Source organism: Equus caballus, chromosome 25 (genome assembly GCF_041296265.1).
Source record: "Equus caballus isolate H_3958 breed thoroughbred chromosome 25, TB-T2T, whole genome shotgun sequence".
Classification (NCBI taxonomy): Eukaryota; Metazoa; Chordata; class Mammalia; order Perissodactyla; family Equidae; genus Equus; species Equus caballus.
In genome coordinates, this window is record NC_091708.1 from 30,369,054 (window position 1) to 30,385,219 (window position 16,166).

General features: G+C 40.5%; 1 long non-coding RNA gene across 1 annotated transcript in view; it reads right to left on the reverse strand.

Moving 5' to 3' along the window:
• Positions 1-1,690: 1,690 nt before the first annotated feature.
• LOC111770663 (uncharacterized) overlaps positions 1,691-16,166 on the reverse strand; it is a 33,349-nt gene continuing 18,873 nt past the window's right edge. Inside the window, exon 4 of the long non-coding RNA XR_011432435.1 lies at positions 1,691-3,980. This is a non-coding gene — a long non-coding RNA (uncharacterized lncRNA). The remainder of the gene's footprint in view (positions 3,981-16,166) is intronic.

A 16,166-nucleotide genomic window follows, 5' to 3' on the forward strand; every position in this document is an offset into this window, starting at 1 on the left:
GATATGAATTTTGTACCAAAGAACATCCTTAACGTCTTGCACTCGGGAACCTTCTACCTCTCCCCACTCTTCTTGTCCTCATTCTTTCTGCCTCCTTCGTCAGCTTTACTTTGGGGCCCAATGAGCATCTATACTCTCCCTGGAAGTGCTGAGGAACATGGCTGCTCTTATTGCTTTGTGCCATTATGTCCCCTTGATAGCAGATGCTCTATCAGTCATTTGCACTCTAAACTATGGCTTCAATTTATGGCAGGATGGGATTTCATCTCTTGTAAAGAAATTTCAGGAATCATTGAGCATTTGCAAAGGATATTATTTTGGGAGGGGAGCATTGATTACTTGAGGGATGACTAGCTAGCACATGATTCTCTGCAGTCATGTGGAATCCTATAGAACTTTGTACAATAGTGACTACTTTTGCAAGCATTATCCTAACATTTTCTCAATCAAATCTTGTGCAATCTTTTGTTTCTTGACAAATGCTTGAAGTTTTGCTTTCCTCCTTTTACAGATTTATAAACTGAGGCTCAGAGAAGGGAAGTGACTTAATTCATAGGTGAGAGGTACGAGGACATGATCCCAAGTCTTCAGCTTTCCAGCCTGGTGCTCTTTATTTCTACAGCATGGCACATTTGACAGACCTGGCCAGAGTGCGCATTACCTTGTGCCCCTCGAGTTATCTCTGAGGCGATTATTCCAAGTACCAGGAAAGTGGGAATCGATCATCCTAAAAACAAGTATCCTAAGGTCTGGCTCTGTCTTGGGGGATTGTTTGTGCTGCTGGAGGCAGAATATAACACTTAAGAATTTTATATTTCCTAAGGAAGACCTCAGAGCATTTTCTTTTTTTTTATTGAGATAACACAGGTTTATAACATTATATAAATTTCAGGTTTAATCATTATATTTTGATTTCTGTGTAGACTACATCATGTTCACCCCCAAAGACTAATTACTATCCATCACCATACACATGTGCCCAGTCACCGCTTTTCAATGAAGTGTAGACATCTCTCTAGGTAAAGAGACATTAAGACCAGACATGAGAAAGCATTGTGAGGGACAAGTGCTGAATCAATCCATGAGTTAGAGGTCTCTAAAAGCAGAGAGCAGAGTCACCTACGCACAGGAACCTGCAAGGTGTGCTGTTAATGTAATAGGGAAGTGATGTATTTAACACACATGAAGTGTCACCAGTGGGAAGCCACTCTTTTGTCTTAGGCCAAACAGGGATAAGTCCTTTTCACAAGGCACAGCAGAGGAAGTCAGGAGAGCACTAAGAGAATCCACCCTGACATGGTCAAGCCTGAAAGTGAATTTAGATTTTCCAATCTGCCTTTGTTATTAATATTAACCAAATGCTGGTGGGGCTGCTACTTTAGAACTGCTGCCGATCTTTGACCCCTATCAGAGAGTTACTATAGTTTGCTGCATCTACTTGCAAGAGTTTAGTACTGGTTCTCAATCTTGTTTCCAGAGCACACTGGATTTCCTGTTTAAAATTCAGATCTTGGACTTTCTTGCCAGACGTTCTCTTTCATCTTTACTCTGCATTTTTAACAAGTGGCCCACGTGATTTTGATGCCGACAGTTCATATTCTACATATTGAGAAGCAATGCTTTAGCTTATTGACTTTGAACAATGTGACATTTTTGGGCAGGGGAAAAAAAGAAGCTTGTCAAACTTATGAAATAATATTATTTATTTAGCACTTTACAAAGTACTTTTATATTACATTCTCTCATGTAATCCTCACACCAACTGCAAGAGTTTGGTATAATGGATATTTTTGCCTTCATTTTGTTTTTCAAATGATAACTCAGAGATTAAATATTATGCCCAAAGCCATCCAACCAGTAAGCATTGCAGATAAGACAAGAATGCAGGAGTTCTTTCTCTAAGGCCAGTGGTTCTCAATGTTGGCTGCATATTTAGAATCACCTAATGAGCTTTTAAAATGTATTCATTCCTAGGCTCAGACAAGACTCATTGAATCATGAACGTATTTTACTTACACTTTGATGTTTTCTAAATGTCTTCTTCCAAGTGATTTTAAAACCAGCAGTGAGAATCACTAGAGTTTGGACGATGGCCGCATCCATGTAGATATGTACCGAATATACAATAGCAAGAATGTTCTCCACGAACTCAAATGCATTGTCTTTTGCCGAGGCCGGATGAGCAGATCTCAGCTGTGGGTAAGGACCAGCATGATGAAATGATGTTGAGCTCTGGGGACAGTTGTTGGCACAGCCCTCCTCTGACCTCCTTTTGCAAACTTCATTAGCTGTAATGAATGCAGTTGCTTCTCTGACTCAGAAGAACTTCAGGTGCTTGGAGCCTGGCTACCTCAAGAATGAGCCCAACCTTTCCTGGATCCCATGTCTGCACCTGAAAGATGACCCCTCCAGACCAGAACTGGGCGAGGCCTTTATCTTTTTACTTCTTGAGAAACTAGAGCATGAGTGGCATTTCTATCCCTTGCCTTCTCCTCCCAGCTTGTAGGAGCAGAAACGTCACGGCAAAAAGATCATTCACCAGTGGACTATTCTTTCACCTTTTCTTGAAATGAATTTGTCTTTTCTAGTTATAAAAACAATACATGCTTATTGTTTTTGAAATGCAAATAATTCTGACAAGAGAATAGAATAAAAGTAAAATTCATCCCCCAAATCCCAGACTTTTATTATTATAGGAACAAACCTTTAGATCTCTCTCCCTTTGTGTATATAAAACCGAAGTGCGTACAAAATACTTGTGACAAAAATTTGATCACATCAGAGCAATGCTTGGCATTTAATCATTGCTCAATAAACATTTGTTGCATTGGTAAATATGCATACCTATTTACCTGTAACCTATTTCTCCACTCATCAAAAATTCTTAAACATCCTATCTTGCATTTACACATAGGTTTACATTATTCTTTAAAAAAAAAAACACATAAATCTACTGAATTGATTTGTCATGGTTTATTCAACTACTTTCCTAACTGAATAATATTTAGGTTGCTTCCAGTTTGTCCATATTTCAGTCCATCTCTCTTCCTCTCACTCTTACACAAACTGTTCCTTATACTTTATTTTGATAGTAGGATCATTGGGTTAAAGGATCTGCACATTTTCCGTTTGATCTATGTTGCCAAACTGCCGTCCAGAAATGGCACCCTATTCATATTTCCATCAACATGCACTGTCATTTTAAACATTCTCTGTTCCATCATGTATCTGAGCAAGGGGACTCAATGAGTTAAAGGAAAAGTGGATGTTAAAAGCAATGTCCTTCCTCTCAGTTTGTCCCTTTAAGACAACAACCTAGGGAAGTTCCACAGCAAGTTGTTACATCTTTCCGGTTCAGCTAGTGGCCACTTAGAATCTAGAGAGGAAGAAAACTAAAACTCTAAGCATTTGGGACACCACGCTTTTTAAAAATTTATTTCCACTTCTCTGAACCTTCTTTAATTGAGTGTAGGAATGAAGGAAAGGTTGCAGTGAGAGGAAGATGGGTACATTGCACTTTTTTTCATGAAAGTTAAATTCTATTAGTATGTACATTAGATAGTGGCTTGAATCTGAATAGAAAGGAGAAGAAATGTACCTAATAGTTGTTTGACCTTGAACAGCATATTGAAGCTTGAAAACAATTAACACGTGAAAGCAGCGATTCAAAGCTTCAATTAATTGAGGCACAGAAAACTCTAGAAGAGTGTTGAGCAAATACTGAAGCTGTCAATAAATGGGAGGTATTGTAATTCATGTGTTAAGTAATGTGTACACAAGGGCTTTGCACTTGAAGTTAGAAGGGCTGAGTTGGAGTCAAGAGTTTTACCACTTAGTAGATATGTGGCCTTTAGCAATTCACTCTGTTGAGCACCAAGCACAGTCAAAGAAAACTCTGAATCTTTACTCTTCCTCTTCTGCAAGCTGGCATTGATAGAGTATGCTCTGTCCACCTTAAGATATATTGGGGAGGTTCAGAACTGAAATATATAAAATATGCAAAAGTCTGTTAGACATATAAATCTCCATGGGAATGTGAAGGATTTAGTTACATTTCCAATACTACCGTTGAAGTTTCCTTTCAGCTCAGTAATTCCAGGATTCCCTGGTTCTAAGATGTCACGAGAGGTTGGAAGGTCTAGGCTTATCTGTGCTTGTGTGTTTGTGGGTCTCACGTGCACAAGGGAGAAGGAGAGAGTTAGCAAGTTGTTGTGGCTAAGAGGAGGCTGAGTCTAGGATTCTGTCATTTACTCCCTCCATAAATGTAGACAATTCTAAGTTTCTTAACCTAGAAAAAAATGATCCTTGCAAATGAGTTCATGCTGCTGTGTAAAGTTTTCATGATCACAAGCATACAGCAGGCACTAAAAATCTACCGTTTATTGAGCATAAACCATGTGCCAGACATTAGGTTAAGCACTTGTGTATCCTCTCATTTAATAACTTAAAACACTCAATGAGACACGTTATATTTCTATTAGTCTCATTTTTCAGATGAGAATAGTGAGGGTAACAGAAGATAAATGACTTATATCTGTTTGTAGAGCTGGTGAGTAGACATAGATTAGACTAATCCAAGGTCAGTCTGACATACAAGCTAGGGATCTTAGCCATTGTTCTTCTAACAATGTTTGTAAATGCAAATCCTCCGTCAACCATCCACTTGTAAAGTAAAGCCTGTTTCAGAGTATCCTTACCTGTGTTGCTTTCTCATGCTATAACTAGTACAATCCACATGTGTGTGTGTATATGTGTGTATGCATGTGTGTATATATATATATACATATATATGAACATATGCACATAAACAGACACATCTGACAAGCCTACACATAGGTAATTTCAGATGTGCACAGCAATGCCCTGTAAATCCAGAATTGAAGCATAATATGTAGAACCTAGAAATGAGTTATTCACAAGAGTTGTCACACTATGAAAGGAATATGACAGGTTTGTGGAATTACTTCAGATGGTGCTGCTGCTGCTGCTGATGACGATGATGATGACGATTTTAATTGAAAAGATTCTCTGAGTCCCTAGTTCAGGACCTTGCTCAAGATACATTTTCCATAAACATTTACTTATTCAATGGCTAGATCTTATATCTCGGAACACATTTAAGACGACCAGGCTTAAAGGCAGAGGAATTACTGAAATGATCCCCCAAAAGGATTTATGATTTCTTATGACTTCCAGAATCTTTATCTTTTTCTTCGTTTGTTCTTCTTCTTTTCATTTTCTCCATTTGTTCTTCCTCCTAAAAATAATTTCCATGGAATAAAGGGTAACTTAGCAACTGGAGAGGCTGGTGGAGAGGACCAGTGGACTCAGGGAATGGCCTTGGCCATTAGAGAGCAAGTGTATTTGAATAAGAAAAAAAATCAATCCCAGAAACTTTAATAGGATGGAAGTGGTTTTCAGGTGAGGAAAACAAGATAAATTCACTAAAATATCCCAATGTTGATGTACACGTAATTAGCTCTTAGTTCTGGAAACATCACCTTACTCAAACTCTCTCCTTGTAGGCACCTAAAGACCCTTGAGAACAGCTTTTAAAATGGTACAATGTTACAGCTGGATGTCAGATTTAGAGTTAAGCTAGCTTGCCCTCACATGTGCCAGATGAAAAAAAGAAAAGGAAAGGAAAAAAATAAATAACCTTCTAAGAGTTTTTTCCATCAGGCAATAGAAAAATACGAGTTGTTCAATATCTACCATCGTTTCAATATAATAATTGAGAAAAAAACGAGCCATTTTTGACAGAAGCTGACCCAAGAAAATAAGAAGACAGCTTTATTTTTCCTCCACATCCCATTCAAGCACAATACATGGACATATTTTTTCCCAACTTCTTGTACGGAATTTGGGGCAGGTACCATATTTTTTCCTCCATTTTTTTTAGAAAATAAAGTAGTCCTCTGGTGACTTTCAGCTGCAGAAATTGTCTTGTTTCTGTGATTAAAATCTACAGCCCAGTGCAAAAATCCCAAAGCTACCAACTCTTAGCTAGTTTAGAGATTCTCCCCCTGCAGGTTGATAACACCTTCAGTCTACATGTTTATAGCAGGCAAGGGGATTCAATTCTCCTTCCCTTTCCTCCATCTCCTCTCCCCCTGGAAGGCCTTAGTTTTTGACTTCTCTGAGGTAGATCTCAAGGAAGGAGAAGAAAAGTGACAGCACAGTTTTTGGTGGCCCGGACCCTGTAATCTGCATGTGGCTGATACTGAAAGCTGTCTTTTTATTGCATGGGGAGTTTCAGGAAACTCCAACTGGAACCTCTTTCTACAACTGACCAATAGTTGGCAGCTGTAGGGATTGGGAGGCATAGGTACACACACATTAAAAATTTTCTTCAATAGGGGCCAGCCCCATGGCCAAGTAGTTAAAGCTCCACACGCTCTGCTTCAGCAGCCTGGGGTTCGCCAATTTGGGTCTTGGGTGCAGACCTACTCCACTCATCAGCCATGCTGTGGAGGAGTCCCACATACAAAGTAGAGGAAGATTGACACAGATATTAGCTCAGGGTGAATCTTCCTCAAGCAAAAAAAGAGAAGGATTGGCAATGGATGTTAGCTCAGGGCGAATCTTACTCATACACACACACACACACACACATATACAAAACTGTCTTCAATAAATTCATCCTCCAGGGTCTCTTTGATCTAGGTCCTTGTAGAAGCTGAAATCGGTAACAGTAGTTGAAAAAGAAATGGGTTCTCAATCCTAAGCATTCCCTGTAAATGGTCTCTTATCTCTCTTTGAAATGTGGGGGTTCTGGGTACCTTTAGGCATTTTTCTGAACCTTTGCATCTCAGATGAAATTAAGATAAAGAACATAAAATTTTAACAACTCCTAATAAGAATGGTGGCGTTGTGAGTGTCTTGAAGATCTATTATAGCCTATTACAGGGCTTGTAAATGGATTTTAAGGAGGACATTGAGGTCATCACTCTACCTTCCAACTAAATAGTTATAAACTCAGTGTTTTTTAACTTATTAGAGTTCAGGCATCTCTTTCGAGAAAGTGATGAAAACTTTGTATTGTACCCTAGGAAAGCAAACATAAGCACTGATTTTTCAGAAAATTTTGGGCGAGGGTTTTGTAATACAATAACTCCTGAAGGTTCTATAGACTCTATGCGTAGACTTTGGATTAAAAAAATCTCTGACTTGGCTGCTTTTCTTTCCTGGTGCCTCCTCTCTTCCTTCTCTTCTCCCTCCTCCCTCACTCCTTCTGTATTTTCCTTCTTTCCTTCCATCCTTCCTTCCTTTCCTAATAATTTAGTCTGGGAGCCACCAGTTGGGGGCCATACGAGAAGGACATTTATATGAGATAGCCATGGTGGCTGGACAGAGAAGAGCCCAAGCGAAGAAGGTGGCCACACAAGGTAGTGGCCCAGAGGGTTTGGGATTCATCAAATAAGTAAACGTATTGAGCACAATGGGAGCCAAATTTTTCAACGCTAGAAAAAGGAGTTACAAACACGGAAAGGGGGGAAAGCTGTAATAAACCCTGCAGTGTTGAGCTGGAATTAGTGGAATCAGGATAGATTCATTAGAGTAATTGTCTATTGTTGTAACAAATTACCACAATCAGAGTGGCTTAAAACAACATAAATTTATTACCTTACACTTCTGTAAGTCAGAAGTCCACCGTGGGTGTCACTGGGCAAAATTAAGGTACCAACAGGACTATTTTCCTTTCTAGAGGCTCTAGGGGAAAATTTTTTCCCCTGCCTTTTCCAACCTCTAGAGCCCCGTGCCTCTCCCCGCTGCCACCCCCCCCCCCCCACACACACACATTCCTTGGCTTGCGGCCCCCTTCCTCCGTCTTCACAGCCAGTATCTGTGGATCAAGTCTTCACATTGCATCATTTTGACCTTCTGTAGTCACAGCTCCTTCTGACTCCCTTCTTCTGCCTCCCTTTTCCATTTTAAGGATCCTTGTTACTACATTGGACCCACCCAGATAATCCAGGTTAACTTCCCTATTTTAAGGTCGGCCATTTAGTGATATTAATTCCATCTGCAACTTTAATTCCCCTTTGCCATGTAACCTAACAAATTCATAGGCTCCAGGTGTGGACAACTTTGGGCAGTCATTTTCTCCCTACCACATTCATGATGTTCAATATATAAAGAAATAGATATAGATAGAGCTATAAGTAGAGGTAAATGCATACATATGTTTCCTAGTCCCGTCCATTGAGAGAGTCTGGGCACAGCAACACCCCACATCTCCTGGGTCATATTCCCCAGAAAGCAGATTTGAGATGGGTTACTTAGTAGGGAGTGTTTTGGGAACTCATACTTGTAGAAGGAAGGGAAAAGAAGGAGGTTTGGGCAAAGGGAGAAGTTAAGCTGATATTCAGATCCAGTGAAGGCTTCAGTTGACCCCAGAGGAAGCTCTGGAATTGGGATGGAAATTAAGAATATTTCTAATATGGAGCAAAGAGTGAAGCCTTAAATAATAAGTCATTCATTGTGGGGGTACCCCTAATAGTGAACATGACCTTGGGCAAGACAGCTTTCTTTGATTGAAGTAATTCCTGAATGGGTTTGACAGCCAAGGCTATTTGGGGGCAGCCCTCCCAGAGCAGCTGGAATCTGTGTATTGCATCACACCATCCAATGCAGTGAGCATATCCTGTATCCAGTTCTTGGTTTCAGAATACCTTCCTCCACCAAAAGGAATGAGGGATCTTTGAAAAAATGGCTGATTCCAAAGCTAGAGCAAGAGAAGTGCAAGATGAGCCTAGAATATCTTATTATGCTGATAGTAAAGAAGGACTCAGGGAATCATGGAAATATGTAAAAAAAGGAGAAGCCACCTTCAAGGAAATCCTACTGGCCAAACCTAAGATAATTTAAATAAATAAAAATAAAAACAAATGATAACACTTTGAATAAAATAGAAATACACAAATTCATACAGATATGAGTTAAATGAATAAACAAATGGGAAGAAGAGAAAGCATCTCATTATAGTAAAATACTAAGTAATGAATTTCCGAAACATGACGGAATTTTAAAAAACTATTTCAATTAGCAGTAATAACTAAATCAAGCAAATAAAAAATAAATAGATGCTAAAATTAGTGGATAAAAGTCTGAAGATGAATGGGATGTCCATATATCTTAAAGTATCTCCCCACAAAATACTTACTAATTTCAAAGAGGGAAAGAATAACTCTGTAAAAGAGAAACTTGGCAAAAATCACCTTAATCAAGAGATTGGCATGACCAGCAATGCTTCAAATTGAAATCGTTTTCCACTCAATAGGATGCAATAAGAACACATCATTTCTGCCCCCTAAAATGCGTAATTTGAATCTAATTATGAGGAAAGATTAGACAAATCTAAATTGAGGGGCATTTTATAAAACAATTGGCTTTAATCTTCAAAAGTATCAAGGTTATGAAAGTCAAGGAAAGACCAATGAATTGCTCCAAATCGAAGGAGACTAAAGGGACATGTGGACTAAATGTAACACATGATTCTAGATTGAATACTTTTGCTACAATGAATATCACTGGGGCAACTGACAGAAATGGAATGTGGTCTGTGTATTACATAGTAGAGAATCGACAGCATCAGTGTCAATTTCCTAATTTTTATGGCCATATCATGACTATGTAGGATACACGTTTGTAGGAAAACATGCTGAGGTATTTAGGGGCAATGGGACAATATGTGGACAGTTTATTCTCAAATGATGCAGTGGGGAAATCAAGCTCATTGTTTGTTCTGCCACATTTCCGTAAGTTTGAAAATATTTCAAAAGAAAAGTTAAAAAGCAAAACTGTCTTAAATATTTCCAAATAAATAAAAAGCAGACATTCCTGACACCTTTTGAAGATGCCATTACAAATGTTAAACATCCCTAAGTAAAGAATGGGGAAACTCAGTGGAAAAGAAGGTCAGTAATTTTAACCACAAATCACATAGCTAGTTCTCAGCTGATGGAATTATAGCCCTAACTACTAACGCCTTAAGAAAGACCTCTTCTCTGTCGGACATTACCAAGTTAAAAAAGGAGAAGAGAAAAAAAGTGAGAAGAAAGTCTTCTCTTTACTGTTTAACCTGATATTCAAATTAGCTTGATTATTTTGTGGTGGCTTTTCAGGCATGTTCAAGTACAATGATAGAGAAGGCACTGATGAAATGTGAAAGTATTTATTAACAGTGTTTGATTCGTGCGTCACCCTCATCCCCCATGCTAACGACAGAGGGTAATTAGAGCCCATTACCAAATTACTTGCCTTTCTCCCTTGATCTTGTAGTTAATACAGTGAACCTTTATTTGCATAAATTTATTAGCATATTTCACACCATACTCGGATATGTTTTAGGACCGACTCTTGCCTGCTTAGAGGATATCAACTTGGAATATTTTCTTTCTTTCTTCCAGCTAGTCCCAGGCAAAGTGGAACTTTTAGATCTGGGAGCAGATTTGAATGAAGAAGCTGCTATAGCAAAATTGAGGAGTATGAGCTGTTCAACTATTAAATTTTGAGGGTACAAAGGACAGAACCCAGTATAGCACTTGGCAGATATTTGGTACATTCTATTTGCCATCTTCACCTGAAAATCTCACTGATTTCTCAAATTTTATTTTGATTTCTCAAATTCCTCAGATTTTATCTGTCCAAGATTATCTGTCCAAAATTTATCTGTTAATGACTTTTATGACCCCATAACCTCTTCTTTGTAAAGGCACCATCATCAACCCATTTATTCAAGCCCAGATCCTATAAGTCATCCTCAAAAGTGTCACTTTTTCTCTCTGTCCAGCTACCTCCTACCATATCTAGCCATCCAAACTCCTCAACTCTCTCAAATTGTCTCACTTCTCCCCATCTCCCCATATTACAGCTTAGTCTATGCTACCATCATTTCACACTTGAACAACTTTAATAATATTCCAAACAGTTTCTTTACATATGTGTTTTCTTCAATCCCTTCTTCACACAACAGTTATCCTTTTGTAACAGAGATCTGCTCTAGTCGATCCATAGTTTAAATTCCCCTCAATTTCTTCTCAATATCCTTCAATATGAACTTTTAACAACGTCCTTGTGTAATATGGTCCCAGCCTATTCCTCCAACCTATGTTTTGCTCCTCCTTGTTCTCGTTACTCTTGCCACACTTTGTTAATATTCTGAGGTCGTCTTGTATGGGATTCATGCTCCTGCAATGTTACTACCCATATTTCCCATTCTTTAATTCACACACGTGAGTCTTACTTATCTTTCAAATCTCAGATTATCGGTCACTTATCTTTCCCCAGGTACCTTAGGTCAGTCCCCATATCTTGTTATTGCAAACTGATCTTATTTTTGCAGAACTTATGGCAACTCAAATTAATTAGGCAATTTACACCTGTCATACTCTAGATTAAAATATACTGAAAGAAATCATAATATTCACTACTTATTCCCAAGGTCTAGAAGAATTCTTGACCAATGGGGTTCAATAACAATCTACCTAATAAACCTATGAATGCACTATGCATCACAGATGTAGTCATTGGAAGACTAAGGTTCTGGTCCTGAGAGTATCTCTAATTTTCTGAGTGACATTGTGAAACCACTTCCCCCATCATTTCATGGGATTAGCTATGTTGAAATGAGACAATGCAGTCAAGGTGCAATCATGGAGACCAGTTAGGGGGCTATTGGACAGTGGTGGTCAAATTGGGGAGAAATAGTTGGATTCTCGACTTATTTATAAACTTTCCCTACTTAAATTCTAATGTATATAAAGTGACAGAGATGTCCAATTTTATCCTTTTCTACATGAATAATCAGTTTATTCAGCTTAATTGGAAATAGTCTCTCCTTTCTCCACTGATCTGCATTGCCACTCATACACTGAAGTTCCCTGTATTTGTATATTGTATATTTGCAAGTCTTATTAAGAAGAGACAAGAGATGCACACAGGTGTTAACCTTTAGGGCAAAGTAAACTCATTCACTGAAAAATATGGCCCAGTAAATGCCTGAACTCTGATCCATCACGTCAGCATTTCTTTCTCTCTTTGGAGAGGGAGATGAATATTAGATGGATGGAGGCAATAAGCATGAGAAGTGGGGCAGTGAGGCACCCTCCTCATGGCAGTAATGGTTCAGACCAACAACCTTGGCACACATGTGCATGCTTCATTCCCATCCTCTCCTTTTTGTTAAGCTGTGACTATGTGATCTAACCCTTGTATTGATAGTGGGTCTAAGACATTGCCAGGGAAGAAGGAAGAAAAGAAAATGCGTAATATAGATGAGAAAGAAAAAAAAAGTAGAAGAAGTCTTGACCCTCTATGGGATTATTTGAGAAGATTTTCAGATTTTTTTCCTTCCATGGTTCGCAGATTGCTGGGCTTTTAAAGACTTTCTCATGATATGAAATTTTCTTGCTCCTGTGTTTCTCTTTCTGATTAAAATGCACAACCCTGGTTTTCTCATCCTTTTTAGCGCAAACTGATGGATTTGTTCATTCTAATACGTTAGGAATTACAGTTGCTAGAACTCAAAGTGAACAGTGGACAGGCCCCGGACTAGGAATCAGAAGACCTGAGCTTGTGTTCTAACTCAAGACAAAGTTAGAACTCATGCTAGGCAGGTCATCAGATCTCTCTGAGCCTTAGTTTTCTCATTCCTGTAATGGGAATAATATTCCTAGCTATTTCTGTGAGCACTAAATGAAATAATAACTGATGTCAAATTGCCTTGCACTCTGCAATAGGCTTCCAGAAGTTCTAAACCCTGGCTGCAAATAAAAATCATGTAGGGAGCTTTTAAAAATACACAGCTTTGAGCATCACCCCGGAAATTGTCTACAGATGGTATGTGGGAATCTGTATTTTTAAAACAAATCTCCCAGGTTAGTGAGCTGTGTCTGGCCTGTCAGACTTGTTTTTAAAAAGAGTTTTTCAAAGTGTATTGTAAAGGTTTGAGAAAGGAGGCTACATGAGGATGATTGCATGAAAGGCTTTTTCTTCTCCAGCTGACATCTTTATAAGGGATTCTTGAGTCCGGGATAGCCTGTTTCATATCTCAGAAGAAGTGACACTCCACGGCCTGCTGTTATTCCATGGGGACATCCGGGAGGTCTTAGAGGCTGATCTCGAGACCTAGACTGAAAGCATCAGCTTGTCCCGAGTGCAGGAGAGAGCCCAGGATTGATGTTGTCTTTTATAGCGTTCCCAGCTTTGAGACAAGCTGCAAGACTTCTAATGGACTTAAAAGCTTGGCTCTGATAAAGTGCCACTTAACACAAATTAACGGGACAGATGAATGATCTCAGAGAAACAGCCTCTTCACTTGGCTTTTGATAGACTCAGAAGTTGAGAAACACGAACAAGACGCATCAAGGGGCAGAGGGCAGCTGAGATAAGACTTTAATCCAGTTGTCCCTCTTTTAACTTGTCTCTCTGATAATAGTTCACAGTCATTCGCTCAACAAACGCTCACTGTGACTCTAATCTAATTAAGGCATGCTTTTAGCCACTGAGGGCTTATTCCTTGTCCTTAAGTTGCTTAAAAGCTAGTCAGGGAGATAAGGCATGTGAGTACATACTTTTAACCAAACTTAAGAAGTGATAAATATTCTGAACGGGTTGTATTTAGAGAAAGATCACACCGGTTTGGATGGGTGGAAATCAGGGATGTTTAGCCAGGAAGTAGGAATCTGAGCTCTTCTTTAAAGGAGTAGTAGGTTTTCTAAAACTCTCAAATCTGCCTCAAGCAAAAAATTAGGTACTTTTTAATGCAGAGAGATAGAAATATGCTCCCCAAGCAGGGAGAAGAGAAACGTTATTGAAGCTCTTGGGTAGGAGGTGATGGTGGTGGTGGAGTGGTGATGGTGGTGGAGTGGTGATGGTGGTGGTAGTGTTGGTGGTGGTGCTGGTGGTGCTGGTGGTGGTAGTGCTGGTGGTGCTGGTGGTGCTGGTGATTATGGTGCTGGTGCTGGTGGTGGTGCTGGTGGTGCTGGTGGTACTGGTGGTGGTGGTGGTGGTGCTGGTGGTGCTGGTGCTGATGGTGGTGTTGGTGGTGCTGCTGGTTATGGTGCTGGTGCTGGTGGTGGTGCTGGTGGTGCTGGTGGTACTGATGGTGCTGATGGTGGTGGTGGTGGTGGTGGTGCTGGTGCTGGTGGTGCTGGTGGTGCTGATGGTGGTGGTGCTGGTGCTGGTGGTGGTGGTGGTCATGGTGGCGGTGGTGGAGGTGGTGGTGGTGCTGGTTCTGGTGTTGGTGCTGGTAGTGCTGGTGGTGCAAATGATGGTAGTGGTAGTGGTGGTGGTGGTGGTGCTGGTGGTTATGGTGCTGGTGGTGGTGGTGCTGGTGGTTATGGTGCTGCTGGTGGTGGTGGAAGCGATGGTGTGGTGGTGGTGGTGGTGATGGTGCTGGGGGTGGTGGTGGTAGTGGAGGTGGTGCTGGTTGGTGGTGTTGCTGATGGTGGTGGTAGTGGTGGTGATAGTGGTGTTGGTGGTGGTGGTGGTTGGAGATGGAGGGATCTGAAGAAGACTCAGCAAAAATTTTAAAGGAAGAAAGGGATGTGATCTAGCCTGGACTCGGGAATGAGAGTGAGATCAAGGCAGCAGATATTTATTTATTTTTGGTGGAGAGGACAAGGGGAAGAAAATTAGAGCTGGAGAAAAGACAGCTTAGGTTGGTATCACTACAATTTTTCATACAAAAGAGTTTACAGCTTGAAGAAAGACTTCTATTCTGAAGTATACCTACGCAAGCAATTTTGCTATGTCTTTGCTTATCTTCATGATACAGAAATCTTTGTTTAAAAAAATGAGAGATATGGGGTTTTTAACAAATGTGTCCCTCTGGGGAAAATCTCCTGGTATTTCCCTCACTATCATGGAGATGGGAGACTAAACAGAATGATTCTTCTCTTTAACCGTCTCAACACGACTTTCTCTAAATGGCCTAGGGTGGGCATGAGTCCCTGAGAATGGCATGAGCAACGGTGGTCTAGTAATTGCAGTGGGAGGAGTATTTCAAAGCATGGTGGGGAGGCTGGGGACAGTAAAGACCATGGTTGATGGTAGTGCAGGTGTTAGGGAGGCCAGGTAGTTTTAGAGTTGCATTGGCAGAAAGGGAAACGGAAAAAAGTAAATGAAATTAAGTAGAGTGAGCGAGGCAACGGGATGGTCTGAGTGGTAGGCTGCGGCAGTTTGGATGAGCTTTGGAGATGCCAGCTCCCACCTCCTAGCCCAGCTGCCAGAGTTTATGAGGACTCTCAGTGCAAGAGGTCAAATGACAATCTTAAAGTCACAGAGCCAGTTAACTAAACACCCTAAACCAAGACCCAGAGGTACTGTTTCCCAGTCAAGCATTCTTTCTGCTCCAGGTTCTAGGAGAATAATAAAGTGGAGCAAAGTGGGGCCTTTTCTGGAGACTTAGACTGTCAGGGCCAGCTTCACGGGCGTGTGACCTGTGCAGATGCACATGATCCCACACTCAGAAGGTTCCTGTGCTTGGTTTAATGCTCCCCTGATGCGGTCTTGGAATTCTTCATAATTTTGAAACAAGGTGCCTTGTGTTTTCATTTTGCCTTCGATCCTGCAAATTATGTTGCTGGACCTGCTTGACCTATAATTTGACTTCAGGGCACCCAGGATGCTGAGCCAGTACGAGACAGTTGCATCAGTGGCTGGCCATGCATGCGTGTACCTTGCCCCTGCAGGTTAGGAAAATGGGGAGGCGGCAAGGCTGAGCTTCCGTCATAATGTAAAAAAGACGTGTCCGACTTATCAAGGTCCAGGACAGGCATTCATGAGTAAACATTCCTTAGAAAAAGCTTTGTCCTGGTACAACCAAAAGACCTACGTTACCGAGATTCTGCTGAGTGATTTTGTACAAAGTGATTTAACCTACTGTGCCTGAGTTTGCTTTTTTTTTTGGAGGAAGATTAGCCCTGAGCTAATATGTATCATCAATCCTCCTCTTTTTGCTGAGGAAGACTGGCCCTGAGCTAACATCCGTGCCCATTTTCCTCTACTTTCTATGTGAGACACCTACCACAGCATGGCTTGCCAAGCAGTGCCATGTCCACACCCGGGATCTGAACTGGTGAACCCCAGGCTGCCGAAGCAGAATGTGCGCACTTAACAGCTGCACCACAGCGTGGCCCCTGAGTTTGCTTCTATTTGTT